The sequence below is a fragment of the Argopecten irradians genome, chromosome 3 (assembly GCF_041381155.1).
Source record: "Argopecten irradians isolate NY chromosome 3, Ai_NY, whole genome shotgun sequence".
Classification (NCBI taxonomy): Eukaryota; Metazoa; Mollusca; class Bivalvia; order Pectinida; family Pectinidae; genus Argopecten; species Argopecten irradians.
The window spans coordinates 6,608,629-6,627,427 of record NC_091136.1 but is presented as its reverse complement, the minus strand read 5'-3'; the positions used below and the strand labels follow the sequence as shown (position 1 = coordinate 6,627,427).

Here is an 18,799-nt window from a genome sequence, read left to right as displayed (position 1 = left end):
TGACGGATTAGAGCTGTTTGTACGACATTTCTGTAGGAAATTTATCTCGTCTCGTTCCTTATAGATTAGACCGCGTGTGATTTATTTAAGGAAGTAGCTCATGCTGGAATAACACCAAAGGGAGAAGTATGAAAAACACATTTCTTTCGAATCCCAGTGATTACATATTGTAGTCTCTCTGTTCGTAATTACTCGTCAGTTTTTGTTGCATCAGCTAACTTTGAAAAATGGCGATTGGTAAAGTAGACCCTTCTCATGTTTAAGGTATACCGTTCTGGCCCCTTATAGATTGATGGTGTAGCCGTTTCTGGACCAGATTTCGATCTGCGTTGTAGGACTAATGATGTATAAATTTAAATGCATCTAGGTCATTAGGTTCATTCCACGTACTATTTTCTCTACTGAGACACATGCTAAAGGATCAAATGAAAATATCTATATATTTTGAGTAACATTTTCGACATAAGAGTAAATCAATTTAAGTAACAGCTAGATAAATGCTTTATATAGAGTACACCAGAAAGAAATATATATCTACGAATACTTGTGTTTTTGCTATTGTATGATATAAAAAGGCGACTTAACACCATTCCCTTTAATAGATTATTGAATTTTATTTCAATTGAACCTGTATATGTCTATTGTTAAGCGTTTATTCGTTCCTTAAAGTTAGGCGGTAGAATTTTAGTTGCTGCACTCACTGAAAACGATAGCAAAATACTTAATTTTAGGATATCAACATTGTTCTCTAATTCTAATATGGATTTCTTCTTCCTATCGTCTCCTTTGACACCACCATTTGTGTCTTTGAACTCTCTCCCATGTTAGAAAGACGTTTGGTTGTATCATTAGGCTGAGATACACCATACCACAAAAGTGGTAGTTAACCTCGCGACATACCGTAGAGAACAGCACCTACATCCACATGCAAGCTGTGACGAATTGTCGCTTTCAATGATGCACGGATTATGGAGGTCATAAGGAAGTAGCATCCGTTTTATGTCGATTTGCTCAACATTTTTACAATCAAATAGGCGAATTAATATTTTCAATTACATTTATTTTGTCTTACAATCAATAGTCAGAAGAACTAAGAACAGTAACAGTTATCATGGAGAGCAGGGGCATACATGTACCTGCGTTTTATGGTTGGATTATGTAAAAAAAAAGTCGGTAAAATATTACTTGAATTTAATCAACATACTTTAAGTTGAATTGTCATGCTGCTTATGTCAGATACAAGGCGTCTTAAAAAAGTGGCTGAGTATACATTATATTTTGTTGACATGGAACACACCATATTGACTTCCATCGAAAGTACTAAAGTTTCTCCCCAGTGCTTTTTAGCATTCAAATATAAAATTTCATTGAAGTTAATCTCTATAATCCAATTTGATTCTCCCGATCCCAGTTGAGGGCCTTTTTTATTGGCGGACTATTTTCTCTTAAAAAAATTCTTACGCGGCGTCTGTCTGAGCCAATCCAGCGTGACGTAACAAAGTAACAACTCCTAATTATGTTTTAGTCATTCTATTCTCCGACAGGGACTTCCTTTCTTTAAAAAAAATGTTTCGCTATGGAAGGGTTTAAACTAGTTTATCCTTGCCTTTATAGTACGTTTATAGTACGTGTATTATAACTGTTGTCGGATTTAAGCATACTACAGCATACGACCAGACGATGGTTCCGTGCTTGTGATATTTCCATGTAGGGCAATTTTATGTTGGCACCAACCTATGTTCAAGCTGTGTGTTTTGTCCATTGTCTGTAAAATGTGAGCGGGTGGAAATTATGGTTGGGTATATTAGGTGACATTATTGAGATAGCGCTATAAACATGGCAGGAGTTCCACTGTTATACCTGACCACGCTGAATCTTTTTTCTTAACAAGCCAGCGATCGATATCATAAGGGGTTTTCTTTATGATTAATGTGAAAGTCATTACATGTTAATATAAATCTGTATCATATATCTATCTCTTAATTATTCAATAAATGTATACGTAAAACGTTACATATCTGCATGGTGTAATTCACAAGTCGAATAAAATTGCAATTTATCATGTAAACAAGGAGTTCTAATTTGGTTCAACATTATTTATTACAATGTTCAAGCAATTAATGATTTTAGTGTTGAATTTCGAAATCTCCCCGTGGCAATTAATAAGATATAAAACCTAGACAAGTGTTATAAAGAAAAGTCCGATAGTAATTATCACAAGATGACGAAACACAACACACGGATTTTGTGATATCAAACACACTATAAAAGCCTATAAGATGAAGCATGTCTTTGAGATTAACATTGTAATAGAGCAATCTTACAAACATCAAACGCCTGTGTTAAAACATACATATCAATCAATATTTAATAGAAAGTCGTGATGGGCCAGGCACGGTATCCCACAGGGACGTCACACGGGTGCGTTAAACCTAGCTTGGCTCAGACAGAGAGTTATAATCCCTACGTAGTACCGTTAGTTAGGGTAAAAGTACTGGTGATATCGTCTTGTTTATCCTGAAATATTTCCATCGGCTATATTATGTTTGTAAGTTTTGTTGAAAACAGATAATGATAAAAGTCACGTCATTCAGAAAGCAGGGTTCTTTTGTCGTCGTTGATATAACCTTCACCTTGCAGGCGATTTCTCTATCTGGTGGAATGATCGGATCTATCAGGTAGGGTGATCATTAATATCGACGATAGGGAATCTACCATGGGATGTTTTACTCACTGGTATACGAGGCAAATGATTTTTTTACTGTTGTCGAAGCATCATATATCGTTTAATTCTTGAGCATGTAATTCTTTGTACAAATAACAGCATTATACATACTGAAATGTGCGTCTCATGCTTTTGAAAAACAAAATAAGATCTATCAATTTTGTTAAGGGTTTTTGTTGGGTAGGGAAGGCATTATTGGGGCTGCGCTCACTGTTAGAGAACAAAACATGTAAATCAGAACAGTTAAATAATTATAATTGATGCGGGAGACATTTTAGTTCGCGCTAAGGTAGCAATATTAGTTTTTCTTTCTGCATTCAACTTATTAACTTCATACTGAAATAAAATGGGCCTTTCCTAGTATGATTTATCAGGAAGCCACATAATGCATCCCCATAAATAAAGATGGTTTGTGATACAACTATTAGAGTCCGAGATAAGTACCCTCAATCATATTATAGCTAATATCAGTAAGCGCAATTGACACCACACGTGTCCGTCATTGTGACGTCATTACTTCAGAATTCGTCGCGAGCGGTAGGTATATACTTTACTTACAATGTAATTTAGGGCTATCTCGCGTTCCAAAGATAAAATTATAATAAAACCTGTCTATAAAACCGTAATTTTAGTTCATTTGAATGTCTCGAGTTTCTAGTATTTTGTAATAAAATAGTAAATATATTGATGTCATAGGATACATTAACTAAGGTTTTAGAATAAAGCTTGACCCCTGTGGCGGTCCTGGTGTGAAAGGTCAAGGTTTAATGCCGATATTGTAGTAAAACATCTCATATCGTCGATATGAATATTTGTCAAAGTCAAAACAAATGTCTAGTGTAAAGGGAAAAAACAAGCACCGTTTGTCCTCTAGGTAATAATAAAATGAATTTATGATCGACAAGATAAAATAGCAAATGTCTTACGCAAATATTGCTGATATCCATTTACATAAGTATTTTTGACACAACTATGTAATTCAGACAATTTCTCTAAAACTTTAACGAATAATATCATCATGGACCCATTTTTATATAAGCCGATCATTTAGTGAGGAACTAGCTATAGTTAAAATAGCAATTTTTCGTTTGGCATATTATTATTTCCTGTTAAGAATTGCTCCTGCTCCCCCTTTCTGCATGATCTTAAGCGGCCTCTAGGATATTTTATTCCTTCGAACGTATATCTTGAAACAGTCTCACATTTGGTCTAGAGTTTAGCGCTCACCCCTGTGAGGTAGACTCTGGATTCTGTCCCCTAACCAGCCTCACTTTTGGCGTTGAGTTGAGCGTTCGCCCCTGTGAGGAAGGCTCTGGGTTCTGTCCCCTGGCCGAGACACACCAACGTCTATAAAAGTGGTAGTTTCTGCTCCTGCTTAGCGCTCAGCATACAGGGAGTGGGACGACTGGTTCGCCCGTTGTCAGTATAATTGCACTATATAAAGGGCAACAGTTCCACTATACAAGAAGACACAACATGAATATACCGTAGTCTCCCAAAACACTCACCTCGCACAACATACACGCAACACATCTCATACATGGGAGGCCGTCCTTACATGACCATAGCTGTTAATAGGACGTTAATAAATCAAACAAACAAACAGACAGACACAACATAGTCTTTAAAAGTGGTAATTAATTCTACTACTTCAGCATAAACGAGGTGGGACGATTGGTTCGCCCGTTGTCAGTATAAGGTGACCTGTTGGGCTGTGCTTGTTATGAGAGCTATAAAAAGGGCAACACTATTGCAAGGAGACAAAACACGAATAATCCTGGCTGTTGATAGCGTTGAACCTAAAAACTCAAACCAATCAATGTTTACATGGTATTTACAAATTTATTCACTTTTAGCTCTGACAATGTTATTTCACATAAACGCATTAGCTTGAATATTGTGAAACGATATGACATAACATACCTTTGTTAATTAAAAGTTAAAGAATGTATGTATACATATGTCATGCTTTGTTAAATTGTGTTTCTTTGATATTTAATATTTACTAAACACATTGTATCATATTCACTATGTGTTGTTGATCCAAAGATTTAATTTGACAATTTCCACAGTGATCATGTCAGCATATCGAACCGACGATCACTTCGTCATAGAAACATCCTTTTTCGGGGGATGTGGATGTGGCGCAGTGGTAGAAGGCGCAGGTATGTTTGGCTAGGCGATTGGGTGCCGTAGATCGTGAGTTCGAGGCCCGGATAGGGCACGAGTCAATAAATTGTCATGCTTTGTTAAATTGTGTTTCTTTGATATTATATATATATGTAGATATAATAGGTATGTTTGCGTTCTTCTGTTGTGATTTATAATGATTGTGTCGTTCTAGACCGATACCAATTAGATTGTTTTGACAGGAGCAGGTGTTTACTAGGACGTGAGCAATGTCCCTTCCTCATAACATTAAACACCGCGCAATCCATAGTTTATATAGGGACGCCATTTATCACGAATATTATCATTATTTACTATACGTCGCGGTTTGGATCTTAAAATGAAAACAACAAATATATCATTTCAAAATCAAATATCCGTCTATAGTGAGCCATATACAATCGCATAATCTCTTAATAGTGAAGTTTGAGGATCTTGTTATTCTCTTCTTTAGTCTCTTAAATAAGCCCCGTATATAAGCTGTCTAAGATATAAACGGGCATTAATTCTCACAATTAGGAGTTGGAGTTGTGATCTTTTGTCGGAATTTAAACTAATCCTCAAAAATCTAAAGAATTTCAAGAAAACTCGTTTAGCTTTTTGAAAAAATAAATGTAAGCGGTTATGCGATATCAAAGGGAAATAATCATCTCTTCTACTGATTAGGGCCACTTTATACGAGATATATGTGATTGCGCTATCAACAGGATCACAGCTTCAATAGTGCCTCCTCAATTGAACGGATCACATTTAAAGGGAGAGTACTCCGTCATTTTAACAGATCCGCATTGTGTGTGGGGGTATAATGTTTGTGTATCATATGCAGAGTCGAAGTTTAGGGATGCGGTGTGGTGTCTGCATTCTATCATAGCAATACTTTTATTAGAAAATTTATTAAACGTTTGCCGTTTTGGATACATATAACAAGGTACACATTATGAAATAAGAAAGTGTTTAAGTTATACACCAATGTTACATATTACACAGATATGATAGTCTTGATGTTTAACCGAATCTCGATTGCAAGTAGTGATTGGTCTGTAAGAGTATTAAGGAAAACAGCTGATTATTCATAATTAATGGATAAAAAAGGGAAAACAAGACATTATATATATACACATTTTATGTACTTATTTATACTACATATTAAAATTTCTTCCAAGAAACGAACACTTTCATTTAAAAGATATTTTGGAAATATGGTCCCGTGAGAATGTTGCTAATTCTTTAAATTTCCTGTAGAATTAGTCACATTTCAGAGAATGATGTAAAACATCTGTGTAAATGCCTACTATTAAATGCAAACGGATATTCCCCATTACAGATATTGTAACGATTGATTATTAATTAATCACAAGATGTCGTTAACATATGCAGAATGTATGTGTATTCATGGAGATGGGATTGGCGACGTCAGGACAAAAACAATCTAGGCGCTCCTCAAGACGTTAATGGCAAAAATATCAACCAACTAAAAACAACAGTAGTCTGTATTCAAAGATAATCACGAAATCATGTAAATCGTGATATGTTTCGAAAATTGTATATTTGCTTAAGACTGATAGATTGATAGGTCTGATTTTTAAACATGTTTTCTCCTTAGAATACTAACTGCAATGTTACAAACCATTCCGATTTCGTACAATCTGTTTCACGACCAGTTAACTCGCTCCATGATCGTTCTTGTAGCCACCACGTAATATAAAGGCACGGCCAATACGTTTGTTTTGGCTATAGATCGAGACGACGTGGCCAATTAGCATGTCCATGCATGTCAAACACGTCTAGATATATATCTGCCGTAAACACGGATTACCTCACCGGCACTTTTTATAGCTTAAGATTTGTAATGATGCATGTGTCTGATTTGTACCATTATAAAGGTGAAGGTCGCTCAGTCCCGGAACTAGGACAATGTAACCTTATTCTCAAGGTCATGTTCATGGTATAAACAATGCCAAGGTCGTTTGATATTCACTTTTAGAGAAAAATATTCAACCTGCCTTTCTTTAAATCATAACGCATTTTCTTTTCGAACTCTAAATCTCTTGACCCTCGAAATAGTTTGCAAGGGCTGTCTTGAATATTGGTATATGTCGTAAATTTGCCTAAAGGGTAGAAATTATAACATGCATGCTCAGGCGAAATATCATATTAGTATATGTACGTGGGTCGACGGCATTTTGGCGGCCATTTTGTAACACCTGGACATATTTCTTCGAGTTACCTGATCTACGTCTTTTCCATACCAGTGATCTCTAATAATCGTTAATATATGAATAGTTGAATAGGCGGATTCGTGTAGAGATAAATCAGTACTTAACGAAATAAAATGACTCCCTTTGGGATGTCAGATCATCTATTGAACGCAGTGGGAATAAACACATTAATTTTAATCAGATTGAGGTTATTCATCGAGGCCACATTTACTCGTATTTGAGAATAGTATCATCTTAAAAGTATATAAGAATTCATTCTTGTAAATGTACACTAAAATCAAATGACCAAAGTCCTGATAGTCATCATTTAATAAATGCTATCTCAATAAGATGTGCCTGTATCAGTATACCCTTATTCAAACATAATTTATATTGCACTCACACATTCAATCATCCGGGATATCTTCTGGCATTGTACAACTATGTTGTTGGCAAATTTTTTATTGAGGTATTATATTACATCGTCAGTGATAAAATAAGGTTCAAATGCGTCCATATTTTACCGTTACAACTCTCTATAAGTTAATCAGATATGGGTACTAAATACTTGTGAATACTCTGTCGGATGCGCCGAAAGCACCGACCCCGGTACTACTAATAGACATTTCTAACATCGACAGAGACACAGACTCGGAGTACGATTTCGACGGTTTGAGGGGTCATCTCACAATACATAACAATGTATTGTTAACATATATTTGTACCTTTCTCTTACACTATAGTTACATATTCGCTAATTGCGGCGCATTTATAGTATCTACATTTAAAACTTGTAGTTTTGCAGAGTCATAGAAACTACGATAAAACTCAAAGATCCCCCGGAGTACATAATCGTGTACACTTAATCCGGTTGAGATGCATATTCTTTAGCTGGATATACTATCATATGAAACATCATACCTATGCTGTTAGGGAGGAATGACTATACATATACAAAAAGATTATGTTAGCTCTGGACGATATTTCATTTTAGCTTTATGATTGGCCAATCCGAGAGGTCGCGGGAACTTGAGCTCTTATGGCAACTTAGTGCTACGTGAAACAAAATGTCTATTCCTTAATGTGCAATTCGCACTTCAATTCGATCCAGACATCGTGCGTATATCGTGCGAGAAGCTCAGATGTCGCCTACCCGATCAATTGGGTTTTCTCCGAGCACTCTGGTTTCTTTCCACTCTAAGACCCCTCACGCTCTTTCATCCGGGCCATCGAAAGTGATTTGCATAAGTTGTATAATTTTTTTCGCAATCGATGTAAAATAAAGTTCATATATCGTGCAGACATGGTTTCAAGATTGTACAACCCCAAAACATTGCATAAAAAGTTAGCATATGACGAAATAAGTAAAACAGAAAGAAACAGGGAAAACAAGAAATCAAATCAAAATAGCGCTTTTTAAAAAGAAAGAAACTTTGAAAACTCCTCCTCAATCAAAATATTAAATGTTAAATGTTCCAATGGCATTGACTCCATTAACCATTTTTTATACAAATGTAATAAACATATGAGTGCATAATGATAGTATAGCGAGAAAATTGGTACTATTGGTGGAATTAATGCAAACGTCACTCTCTGCAATCGGAACACTTCATGAAAAGAGAATGGAATCCGATTGAATAGGCTGTTATAGAAGTTGACAATGACTTGATGCAGGGATGACAAAGATTATGAGGAATATGAAAAGATTATTTGTTGGACAAATGGGTCATTTTTAATTACAGCTACAATATTATAACTATAAAGAGTACTTTTTTTTAATTTTGTAGAGATTATTGATAGTGAGACGGTGTTATTGTTATAAAATATGCTTAATAGCTGAAGCAAAATTAAAACTTTTTAAAATATGAAATACAATGCTTAATCAAGGTAATAATAATATTTTATTTGCCATTCAAGCAGTATGGTGACTGTTGCTGATGCGAATTATAAAAGAAATAAAAATAAAAAAATAATTAAGAGAAGTAATAAAAAATAGCACTAGTGAGGATCGAACCCGTTACATTTTCTGCCTTATGCAGTATCCGTTTGATCAGTAATCATTATGTTAATTTAACAACGACAAATTATACAGAGCTGGGATGTCCTCGGCGACGTCCGAGCAAAACTTTTACATTTAAATTTTGAGATGATCCCTGAAAACAGTCGAAGTTGGTCTCGGAGTCCGTGTCTGATCGACGTTAGAAATGTCTATTATATCTTAATCGGAAATGAAACGCACGTAGCCGAATCATTATGAATAGGTTAAAACGTTTTCAGCAATTTGTTGGGTTTTTTGTATTTCCTTTGTGTAATTAATGTTAAGCAGGAGCATGGTCATCAGGTCAAACTGAAAGCCATTGAAATTGAAACTTATAATCTAGAGCACCTAATACGTGGATATTACATCCCGAACAATGTTAAAAGGTCGTTTTAGTTTGATACGGTCTAGAATTAAGTCCACTTGGTCACATCAAACCACTAGAAAAGCACCGATTGTACGAACCAGCCGTTACGATCTTGTATGATATGATATAAATCAGTAGAGATTCGTGATATCAAATGTCAGTGCGCCTCACAGTAACATGTGGGTAAAGACTCATCACCACAACTTTTATATCTGTCAAATGTTTCACTTTCACACATGTAAAAATGTAAAGGATTGATTTTAAGATAGCTACTCTGAGATGTTCAGATTCTAGTGTCGACATGAAGTCCTGGCACCCGAGACAGAATGGCTTGATTTTCTTGAATGATGGCGCATAGACCGGTTTTCTTGTAGCTCAACCCACAAAATCATATCAGTACCGTTATAACTTTTAACCGAAGAAAAGTTTTAAGAAAAGGAAACATTTTATCCAGAATAGGAAACATTTTATCCAGAATAAAACCCATACATGTTTAAAAACTTAAAAGATGCTCTATCGCCGACAGATCATAAACGATACTCATTGTTTGAACCATAATTGGTGCTTAATCGTGTAAATATATGTCTAATTAACACAAAAACATAGCCTAAAATAATTTATTTTACGTTTTGTGCATGCGCACTCAATATTTCATTCCATATAGCATACAGTGTCACGGATTTTTTTCGGTATGCAATTAATTATTTTCAATATTTTTATCTTAAAGTAAAATTAGAAGATCCAATTTTCCAATGGTAGTAAGGATTGTGTAAAGTAATTACCATTTGTAACTTGTAAAAATATAAATAGTCTGTTCTTGTTTTTGATAGAGATAAAAAAAAAACATTTGTTAGCGATGGAGCACCTTTAATGTACAAAGAAAAATCTATACATGGGGAACTACACCTAGTACACGTAGTTAAATAAAAAAAGTATTTTAGTTTAGTTGAAAAGTAATAATAAACCATAACTAAATTGTGCTATTAATATTTTATTTTATTGATTTGATTAATAACCATGTTTATCATGCGCTCCACGAATTGGTAGTACATGTACTAGTCAAATAGTAGATGTTTCGATAAAGTTTAATATTACAGAAAACATGCAGAAAAAAATGCAGCGTAGTTTAATTAAAGCGCTGACTAGGCTAAAAGAATATTTCATGACAGACTGATCGCTCAATTGTCGTCATGTAGGGGATTAAAAGACTACTTTATGCTTTGATGTACTTAAAAGAATCCGGACATCCCGATACGTTTGAATTAAATGGCTTCGGACATGGATGTCGTTTCTTTGTAATCTTCAAATGAAACTAATCAACCAGCGATTAGCTAGACCTTTTATTCAAACCAACTTAATGGTGAGTTGAGTACCTTGAACTTTGTCGTGACTCGTTATTAGGTTGTTCAGACAGAAAATGAACATAGCCTCTCGAGCAGGCCAAGGAAACCCCACGTGTGCTTTTGCCGTTTCTTTAATCTGCGCGTGGGCGCATTTCTTAAACCTTTGTTTCTATTGGTTAATCAGTGTTATCGATAAATAATTAATTACTAACATTGTGTAAATGTACAGGTTTTCAATTGAACTATCGAATCAAAGTGGGTCTATCAAAATGCATTTCGATAGATTTACAACAAATGTTGAAAGATCAAACAGAGTTGTACATGATTGCCCTTGGTTGGCGCGAGACTTTCTGTCGGTCATGTTAGATCCACGGTGACTCCACTGCACTGATGGAAGTTTTCTGTTTTGCTAAAAATACAAATTAATGCCGATTTGACTTGCCAGAACAAAAACCAGTAAAAACTAACTTAAGTCAATTTGTTACACAAATTATACTACTACATTTGTTTCAAGATTTGTCTTGGGTAAGCGTTTTTTGTTTCACGAAATTGAAGTCATTACTCCTTCCCCTTCATGGAATAATTGCACTAAATTATGAAATAGAATTATAAGCATATATTAACGACAACAAAACATTTAGGTAAGTCTTAACATTCATAAACTTGTCATTGCGTTCGTGCCGACATTCACAAAAAAAATACGCTGTAAACAATGGAGACTGTCTTCAACTGACTATATATAGCAATCTTCTTAAAAAATACCAGAATAAAGTCTCCATCGAACGAGAACAAAACAATGAAACGAACAATACATTTGAGTGGTTAAGGGCATAAATATGATAAAGCCGTTTCCTTGTTACCAAGTCGAGCAAAAACCAAACTTATTAAGCATTGAAAATTAAGATTTTTATTACATATTGAATATTGATGTCTTTTAAATATAATCGTCGCCGAAAGTTAGCTAGCAAAATGGAACGTGGAACATGTCCTTCTGCGTCTGACTCAAATATATAGTGCCTGATTTATTTCCCGGTGTCCAGACACTTTCAATTAAGATTTCCGCAGCGAAATTTAAACACTTTTTATGTTACAACTTGCATTTTCGGTGAACATATCGGATTAGGCGGGAGACTAAGCCACGTTCTATTAACGTATATAAGTCACTTGGTGACATTGGTTGGGAATGTAAACGGCTTATACTCCTGCATCACCAGCGATCATTGAAGGCTTCGGTATAGCGTAAACGAAGTATTTCAGCATCACTGTCATACCTCTACGCAACTTTATAAGCTCAGTAAAACCTAGACATATGTTTGTCCAGTTAATTAAAAACCTATTTCAAAATAATTACAGAAATGTTGTATTTTGTATATGTTTACACCTATTGTATTATATTTACACGCATTGTTTATAAATATATTGTTAAATTAATAAAAGGTATTATTTTATATATAGCTGATGCTATTGAATAGCATCCACAGTCATGAAGGTATTAAAAAGTATCTTATTCCATTGAAAAGTATTCTTTATTTCTGTTTCATGAGATTCTATGGAGTATACATATTCTTATTCCTTGTCCGGACTCCGTCTCCTAGACTACACACTCCCTATATAATTAACTAAAAATTGAAACAGAAAGTAAATTCAAATTGTTGTGCTGCACCCGCGTCTTAAATCAGTCAGTAGTGATGGGAATTCGTCCCGGTTTTATTAGACCAAGAGGAAAACTAGCCGATTATCGCTGTTAACAACCACTAAATAAGAAATATATGATCATTATTCGTTCACTTTCAAAATTAAAACCTTATTGAAAATTGGGGTAATTTTGTAAGTAAACTGTTCTGTGATAGAAATTCGATGAAGGTAATAGGATAGTGTTTTGTCATTGGATGAGCCTTGAAGACTGCTTGGAGCCTAGTCTCATGTACTTTGTGTAGATCTTTAAAAAAACCAATTTCTCACCTCCTCTAACGACTGCAACGGAAGCGGATTTTGGATTACATTTTTATTTCCGAGCCCTAGTTTCGCACAATCTCACCTCGTCTGGTAGGGGCAGTGAAAACAAGCCTCATTTTCAGTTCGATAACCATGCTTTGCTGGACTCCTACGTAATTACATGTAACCTAAGATCCACAATAGGTAGTATAGATAATATATATATATTCGATTTAAAAAAATGTTTCCGTCAGGTAATCAAGCCCCGAGTACAATATCATAACTTTACTGCGAGCATTCAGGTGTAAGCTTGGTAACAACTAGGTATATACATGTACTACACAGATTTCAATTTTAACAAAATAACTTCACTCAGTACATCAGGCAGCTGCTATGGCTGTTTTTTTATCAACCAAAGCCTTTGCATTATATATGTAATAATTTACTGCTAAGCCATCGTAAGATTTCAACAGTTTGTCATCAAACGTTGGCATTAATAAGTGGTCTTATCAACTTGCTTTGTATTATAAACCAGTGATTTTATAACACTTGTGCATCGTCATATGATATGCACACAATTGCATTTTAAGACTACTTAATGCTGTTTAGCAAAAATTTACATGCAGTGCCTGTTCATTTCAATGTGATTTCTTTAACAAACAGTCTGGTGGTCAGACGCGGTCTTCATACAGATGGGATAATTATGGATCATTTTTACACAATTCTACCAACGCAGCATTATACATCATGTAAAGGAGTCGATTACGAAAATCGTTTAAATCGTAATCGCTGACCGTTATATCAGTTCACATTGAAACAAAACCATATAAGCCATCCACCCACGTTTCCTCGTCTTAAATCCCATGTCTAACAAGCCTGACTTAATGAATTTCACAATGTAAGATAAGTTTCATGTGGAATTGAAAAATGGTTTATCTACAGCTGGACAAATATCATTTATATGAGTAAACAATTATGTTAAAATAACTTAGTTTCGATGCTCATAGTTCTATGATTAGTTATGTTATCACCACAAATATGTTTGTACAATTTTTAAATTTTTATTAGCCGTCCCTTTTGAATCGTGTTTGGTTGTTTCCGTTTGGCATTCGACTGTACGGATACACTTATAAAATCAAGTAATTTAAAACAAAAAAAGATTTGAACCTACAAGCAGATTATTATTCGAAACGAGTTGCATTGATCGCAAAGTGATCTGGAATATATTTTACATTCCTACTTAAACTTTTCAATGTTAATATTCACACTGCTACACGTCCGGACTTAATAGTCTGATACAGTCTCATGGCCAGTTAAACGCAAGAATTGTATCTGCTGTCCCTATTGCATGGTCGTAAAAGGCGACTAAATTTAGAATCTTATTTTTTACATTCTTCCTAACTTACTTCATTCTTCCTAAAGTCCTTGACACTTTTTAACCTTCTGTTGAGCGCTCGCCCGAGTGAGATAGCCTCTGGGTTCTGTCCAATGAATGATTTTTGTTTGTTTGTTTGATTAATTAACGTCCTATTAACAGCTATGGTCATGTAAGGACGGCCTCCCATGTATGCGGTGTGTTGCGTGTATGTTGTGGGATGTGCGTGTTTTGGGAGACTGCGGTATATTCGTGTTGTGTCTTCTTGTATAGTGGAACTGTTGCCCTTTTTATAGTGCTATATCACTGAAGCATGCCGCCGAAGACACCAGGCAACACACCCCACCCGGTCACATTATACTGACAACGGGCAAACCAGTCGTCCCACTCCCGTTATGCTGAGCGCTAAGCAGGAGCAGAAACTACCACTTTTATAGACTTTGGTGTGTCTCGGCCAGGGGACAGAACCCAGAGCCTTCCTCACAGGGGCGAGCGCTCAACCAAAGGCCAAAAGTGAGGTGGTGTCAAGGGAGACTCTAGGAAGAACAAAGTAATTTAGGGAGAAAGAAAAGATAAGATCCTAAATTTAGTCGCCTCTTACGATCATGCAATAGGGGCAGCAGGTACAATTGAGACACATTAGAGTCTATAAAAGTGATACTTACTCCTCCTGCTTAGCGTTCAGCATACCGGGAGTAGGACGACTAATTCGTCCGTTTTCAGTATAATGTGACCGGGTGGGGTGTGTTGTTTGGTGTCTTCGGCGGCATGCTTCAGTGATATAGCACTATAAAAAGGGCAACAGTTCCATTTTACAAGAAGACGCTACACGAACATACCACAGTCACAAACACGTACCTATAACTACACATACAGTATAGACCGTCCTTTCATTATGTACATGACCTTGACTGTCAATAGGACGTTTAATAATAATAGAAAAGTTCGGAAAATAAAAATAGCTGAGGGTAGGATTACTATGCAAATAACCCAATCGGTTTACCAGAATAAAGGCAGTATTGTTTTAAGAATATGCGAGCTTCATGAGATTCCGATCTATTTGGTCACCATTAATATTATCTACATAGATTCTAATTTCTGCGTTTATCTTTAATTGGGGACGTTTCCTTTCGTGTCAATTTTTAATTTAATGCTTATTCTGATTGAGTCATATTGACCATTTTGTGTAAAAGTCTTGTGACAATCTCAACATATCGGGACGTGTTTCCGGGATAACATATGTAGTTCATGTATGGGGAGGGCATTTTTTAAATATTATCTATCATAAATAAATGAGCTCGTATATCATTCCCACAATTTTACGAATAAAATATCCGCGCTTTGCTTTTTTATTAAAATATAAATGAAAGATTTCGAGTAGTTGAACTGTAAAAATCCAATTCCTTCTGATTCAATTGCTAAAGTCAATTAAGAGGTTTTTAAGGTTTAGCCGTAAGTGCACTGTATTGCTATCCCGGGAAATTATATCCTACATACCAGCAGTGAAATCAGGACTTTGCCGGTCTGCTAATTACCACTTTAATTGGATTTGAGCCAGGTCGTAGTCAAACTAGAGCCCATCCTAGGTCACCTGTCCCCACCTATCCTACTAGTCTTGTGACTCTAATTACCGTTAGAATGATTACCAAAAACTTCCTTATTACACCCAGTACGCACCAGCATAAATATACCGCTGAATAATCAGCTATTTCTGCGTAGCTGCAATTGTCTGTTTTTAGGTAAATCTCTTAATTTTAAATTGCATTGATTATTGTTTTGCAGTCAATAATAGAGATATTTTCTGCATATTTGCATATTTTTTTCACTAATTGGATTCATACGATTTTGTTATACAAAATATTATCGCAAAAGTTATTAGCTAACTGTTAGTACTGCACTTATCATCGCCTTCTGAACAATTGAAATACAATAAATTAAATGTTAATTTTCATAACGTGGGTCGTCGTCCTAATTACCCCGCATTGGTTGACTATCCCTGTGTCTTCACTGTTAACATCGATTACGCAGAAAATTTAGTATTTGTTTGATGTTGTAACTTCATCTTAGGTCATCGAAATAAATCTTATTATGTTGTAATTGTCGTTAGGAAACTTTTAATTTTTGTTTCGGAAAGGTAGTGGGTCTTTAATAAAAGTAATGTTTTTATTAAATGCAATATTTTCTGTTCTTGCGGTTGAAATTATGCTGGAAATTGACGTTTTTATGTATATTTTCAGAAAGTTTTAAAAGACCCAAAAACGTCTTTGACATCACAATCATACAGGTAAGTGCGACTTTTTAACTGAATCTAACGTGATGTAAAGCACTAAGGTGTTTGTGGTAATGTATATTTTCAATTTACACTGATTGGGTGTCGTAACATGTTAGACGATCTGAAATCTGTATGCTGCACTGACTTGTACCTTTGCCGGATGAGCGCGGCTCTCTAAAAAGAATCTGGACAGTTGTTAACCATATGTTTGTAGAGATTATGGGCTTTATACAGAAAGCTTTCTGTTCCATGTTACAGCATAAACATTGCCAGATCCTGGATACACCAAGATCGCGCAGATTATTCCTGGACAAATGTAAACAGGGTGAAACAACTATTTATATGCTACAGTTACATCCGCACAGGAATATATGTGGAAGTGCACTTGAAGATTTAACAAATGATCTAGCACGATCGACATAGCGTATATTCGTTACGCTTATTCCAATAACACGATGTGTTTAGTTGTATTTCATTAAATTAGTTTTTCGGTAATTTCACAATTTGTTTCAAATAATTCCTGATAATTCATATATAACAAAAAGCTGACCCAGATAAGTACAAAAACTGCATTTCCAATATAGACGCCTGTGGGTTATTCCACTCATTAATAACACTTTATGTACAGCATAGAATAAAGTGTAGTATTCATTCTGTTATACACATAACGTAAGCTATACTGGTCGCTTGGATGCTGGAATGTAACCTTTAATAAACCTACTTGAGCTATAAGATCACTGTACTACACATATTCCCATAGGGACACCAATAAATGAATGAATTCGAAAGTTTGGACTGGTTAGCTGAGATAAACATGACCGTCAAATGTTGTGATATAAATCAGTCGAGAGCGGAACTCTCATCAATGTAGTAATACCAAATCTATGTGAGAACTCTAATTACGCACCTGATGCCTCGCCATAGCAATAACAACCCTCCGCAGACCTTCGCGCATCCGTGTTTTTACTCAAAATACCCACCCCTGTTATCAATGATCAATCTAGATTGATACAGCAATCCCTCTTAAGAAAGGTGGGGAGTCGCGGTACAGTGTTTAAGAAGAAAATGGAATTTGTCAGTTTATTAACCAATATATAATGCTTGCGCGTGTTAAACTATTTATAGATTGATAATGGTCCTTAATAGCATTTTTCTAGTTCCACTGATTGACACAGAATTTTGATTTCTTCAAGATCTCCAGAAAATGGATTTCAGGTAGTTATACTGGTAGACTTATGGGATACATGTAATATGCTATTGCGGACGTTTATTAAGATTAAAATGTAGTCCTTTTTTACACAGATTTTAGGCGTTCAGTCTACACATATTATATCTAATGTCTGTCGATTGTGTCAACATTTGGTCCTTTCTGCCATTTGTTTTATTTGTTGAAATAATACAAAACAAAACCGTATAAATTAAATTCCATTTCCACAACTGATATTCGTATTACATGAACCTCCATGCAAATTTGAATCAGCGTCTAATCTTTTGGTGTTTAAACATTACATGATCATTTTGTTACATTTTTCAGACGTTCTACAATGTAAGCAAGCTCATATTAATTATGTCTGTTGTCAGCAATGCTTTCAACAAGTTGTACCTTGGAAGTAAAATATCGTTGAAACAATCTACCTAAAGCTGATTTAAAATAATGTGATAAACTTCATATAATTAAAACCTACTACTTTAAAGGTGTTCCGCCGCCGCTGAATGACAATATTTATCTATTAAAACATGAGCAGACAGATTAGTATTTGCCATCGGTTTTTTGCTCTATTACCATAATTGAAAAGTTTTAGCTTCTTATTCTACTACAGAATAAAAGTGTCTAAAATAATTAATTGCATCTCGAAAAATATGCATGCCATATATATATATGTGCTCTGTATGGAATAAGGCACCGATATTTGCAGAAAAAAATGTTATACGTATTGTAATGGTGATTAGACATATATTTATATACACGATTAAAAATCATCTTTTGTCCATATAATAAGAATTGGTAATACTATGTTGGTGTTGGAGCATAATTAACATATTATTCAAATTAATGCCGTATATTGGGTATACATGTATTAAAAAATAAATGATGTCGATAGAGTTATCTCTAAATCTATTTAATGTATTTTTAAGCAGTTGAAATTTCACATTACTGTTAAAAATGCAAAGGTTAATGTCGGCGTATAATCGTTTTATGAAAATAAACGTTCACCAGTAAAACTGTGAGCCTGTTTATTCGGTAACAACAGTCTTAACTCGAAGCAGACTGTCCAGTATTGAGCTGATATTGTCTGGTAAAAGGTCAATGTCCTCGCCAAAAATACTATATCAGCTCCAAAGAGACAACTACTAATTAAGTCGGATCATTTTATGT

At 35.0% G+C, this 18,799-nt stretch overlaps 1 long non-coding RNA gene across 1 annotated transcript in view; it reads left to right on the top strand.

Moving 5' to 3' along the window:
- The window catches only part of LOC138317426 (uncharacterized), a 157,846-nt gene that overhangs the window by 99,655 nt on the left and 39,392 nt on the right, over positions 1-18,799 (top strand). Inside the window, exon 3 of the long non-coding RNA XR_011207760.1 lies at positions 16,388-16,434. This is a non-coding gene — a long non-coding RNA (uncharacterized lncRNA). The remainder of the gene's footprint in view (positions 1-16,387; positions 16,435-18,799) is intronic.